The following is a 3,555-nucleotide window of genomic DNA, read 5'->3' as shown; positions in this document are numbered from 1 at the left end:
CCCACACGTCTGTTCAAACCAATTACAGTGTATTGGACTGAAGAGAAGCTACTGTTCTTGTCAGTTTCATAAGCAGAGTTGAACTAGATATCGCCCGTGTGTGTAGGAAGCACAATTCTTTTGTTCTGACCAAGCTCACTCCTCTGGCCCTATCACGAAGCCAGTAGAGTAGAAGAGTGCTATTTTCTAAAAAGCAGAGTGTGTTTCTTGTAAGTTGAAATAGTGTTTGTTTCCCATTCATAAACAAAGTTAGATCACATGCTGTTTCTGGTCCTACGATCAAGAGTTGTTTCCTGTTAAGGAAAGTCACTATTTTGCTCCCAATGCCATACACAATGCAAATAGCACTCGCGTCTGTTTCCAGGAAGTACAGTTTATTGGACTGAAAAGAAGCTACTGTTCTTGTCAGTTTCCTATGCAAAGTTGAACTTGATATGGCCTGTGTGTGTAGGAAGCACAATTCTTTTGTTCTGACCAAGCTTGCTGTTTTGGCCCTATAGGAAACACAGTAGAGTAAAACAGTGCTCTTTCCCAAAAGCAGTGTGTGTTTCTTATAAGGCAAGCTAGTGTTTGTTTCCCAGTTTATACGTATTTTAATCACATACCGTTTCTGGTCCTATGTGCAAGAGTTGATTTCTGGTAATGAAATTCACTATTGTGCTCCCATTGCCATACATAGTACAAATAGCACTCGCGTCAGTTCCCAACATATACACTGTATTGGACTGAAGAGAAGACACTGTTCTTGTCAGTTTCCTTAGCAGAGTTGAAATGGATATGGCCTGTGTGTATAGGAAGCACATTTCTTCTGTTCTGAGCAAGCTCACTGTTCTGGCCTTATAGGAAACACAGTAGAGTAGAAGAGTTGACTTTTCTCAAAAGCAGAGTGTGTTTCTTGTAAGGCGAGCTAGTGTTTGTTTCCCATTCATAAATAGTGTTGAATCAAATGCAGTTTTTGGTCCTACGGGCAAGAGTTGTTTTCTGGTAAGGAAAGTCACTACTGTGCTCACATTGCCATACACAGTGCAAATAGACTTTGCGTCTGTTCCCAGCAAGTACAGTGTATTGGACTGAAGAGAAACTACTGTTCTTGTCAGTTTCCTAAACAGAGTTTAGGTAGATATGGCCCGTGTATAGGAAGCACAGTTCTTTTGTTCTGAGCAAGCTCACTCTTCTGGTCCTATAGGAAACACAGAAGAGTAGAAGAGTGCTCTTTTATCAAAAGCAGAGTGTGTTTCATGTAAGACGAGCAAGTTTTTGTTTCCCTTCATTCATGGAGTTGAATCACATGTATTTTCTGGTCCTAGGAGCAAGACTTGTTTTCTGGTAAGGAAAGTCACTATTGTACTCTCATTGCTATACATAGTGCAACTAACACTCGTGTCTGTTCCCAGCAATTACATTGTATTGGACTGAAGAGAAGATACTGTTCTTGTCAGTTTCTAAGCAGAGTTTTACTACATATGGCCCTTGTGAGTAGGAAGCACAGGTCTTTTTTTCTGAGCAAGCTCACTCTTCTGGCACTATATGAAATGCAGTAGAATACAGGAGTGCTATTTTCTCAAAAGCAGAGTGTTTTTCTTGTAAGGAGTGCTAGTGTGTGTTTCCCATTCATAAAAGGATTTGAATCACACACAGTTTCTGGTCCTATGAGCAAGAGTTGTTTTCTGGTAAGGAAAGTCACTATTGCGCTCCCATTGCCATACACAGTTCAAATAGCACTCTCGTTTGTTCCTAGCAAGTATAGTGTATTGGACTGAAGAGAAGATGCTGTTCTTGACAGTTTCCTAAACAGAGTTGAACTAGCTATGGCCCGTGTGTGTAGGAAGCACAGTTCATTTGTTCTGAGCAAACTCACTCTTCTGGAACTATAGGAAACACAGTAGAGTAGAAGAGTGCTCTTTTCTCAAAAGCACAGTGTGTTTCTTGTAAGGTGAATTAATATTTGTTTCCCATTCATAAAGGGAGTTGTATCACATGCAGTTTCTGGTCCTACAAGCAAGAGTTGTTTTCTGGTAAGGAAAGTCACTATTTTTCTCCCATTGCCATGCACAGTGCAAAAGGCCTTGCGTCTGTTCCCACCAAGTACAGTGTATTGGTCTGAAGAGATGCTAGTGTTCTTGTCAGTTTCCTAAGCAGAGTTGAACTAGATGTCGTGCATGTGTGTAGGAAGCACAGTTCTTTTGTTCTGACCAAGCTCACTCCTCTGGCCCTATCGGAAACCCAGTAGAGTAGAAGAGTGCTCTTTTCTCAAAAGCAGAGTGTGTTTCTTGTAAGGCTAGCTAGTGTTTGTTTTCCATTCATAAAGGGAGTTGAATCACATGCAGTTTCTGTTCCTATTAGCAAGAGTTGTTTTCTGGTAAGGAAAGTAACTATTGTGCTCCCATTGCCATACACACTGCTAATAGCACTCGTGTCTGTTTCCTACAAGTACAGTGTATTGGACTGACGAGATGTTACTGTTCTTGTCAGTTTTCTAAACAGAGTTGAACTAGAAAAGGCCTGTATGTGTAAAAAGCACAGTTCTTTTTTCTGAGCAAGCTCACCCTTCTGGCCTATAGGAAACACAGTAGAGTAGAAGAGTGCACTTTTCTCAAATTTAGAGTTTGCTTTTTTGTAAGGCGAGATAGTGCTTGTTTTCCACTCATAAACTGATTTGAATCACATGGAGTTTCGGGTCCTACAAGCAAGAGTTGGTTTCTGGTAAGGAAAGTCACTATTTCGCTCCCAATGCCATACACACTACAAATAGCCCTCGCGTCTGTTCCTAGGAAGTACAGTGTAATGGACTGAGAGAAGCTACTGTTTTTGTCAGTTTCCTAAGCAGAGTTGAACTAGATATGGCCCGTGTGTAGGAAGCACAGTTCTTTTTTTCTGAGCAAGCTCAGAAATCTGGCACTCTATGAAACAGAGTAGAGTAGAAGAGTGCTCTTTTCCCAAAATCACAGAGTGATTCTTGTAAGGCGACCTAGTGTTTTTTGCCCATTCATAAATGGAGTTGAATCACAGGCAGTTTCTGCTTCTACGAGGAAGAGTTGTTTTCTGGTAAGGAAAGTCACTATTGTGCTCCCATTGCCATTCATAGTACAAATAGCACTCTCGTCAGTTACCAGCAAGTACAGTGTATTGGACTGAAGAGAAGCTACTGTTCTTATCAGTTTCCTTAGCAAAGTTGAAATAAATATGGCCCGTGAGTATAGGAAGCACAGTTCTTTTGTTCTGAGCAAACTCATTCCTCTGGCCCTATAGGAAACACAGTAGAGTAGAAGAGTGATCTTTTCTCCAGAGCAGAGTGTGTAGCTGATCCGAAGTGTAAGAGTTGTTTTCTGGGAAGGAAAGTCACTATTGTGCTCCCATTGCCATACACAGTGCAAATAGCACTCTCGTCTGTTCCCAGGAAGTACAGTGTATGGGACATAAGAGAAGATACTGTTCTTGTCAGTTTCCAAGCAGAGTTGAACTAGATATGGCCTGTATTTGTAAGAAGCACAGTTCATTAGTCTGAGCAAGCTCACTTTTCTGACCCTATTGGAAACACAGTAGATTAGAAGAGTG

The sequence above is a fragment of the Peromyscus eremicus genome, unplaced genomic scaffold (assembly GCF_949786415.1).
Source record: "Peromyscus eremicus unplaced genomic scaffold, PerEre_H2_v1 PerEre#2#unplaced_32, whole genome shotgun sequence".
Classification (NCBI taxonomy): Eukaryota; Metazoa; Chordata; class Mammalia; order Rodentia; family Cricetidae; genus Peromyscus; species Peromyscus eremicus.
The sequence above is the reverse complement of the archived record's forward strand: the minus strand, read 5'-3'. Positions refer to the sequence as shown.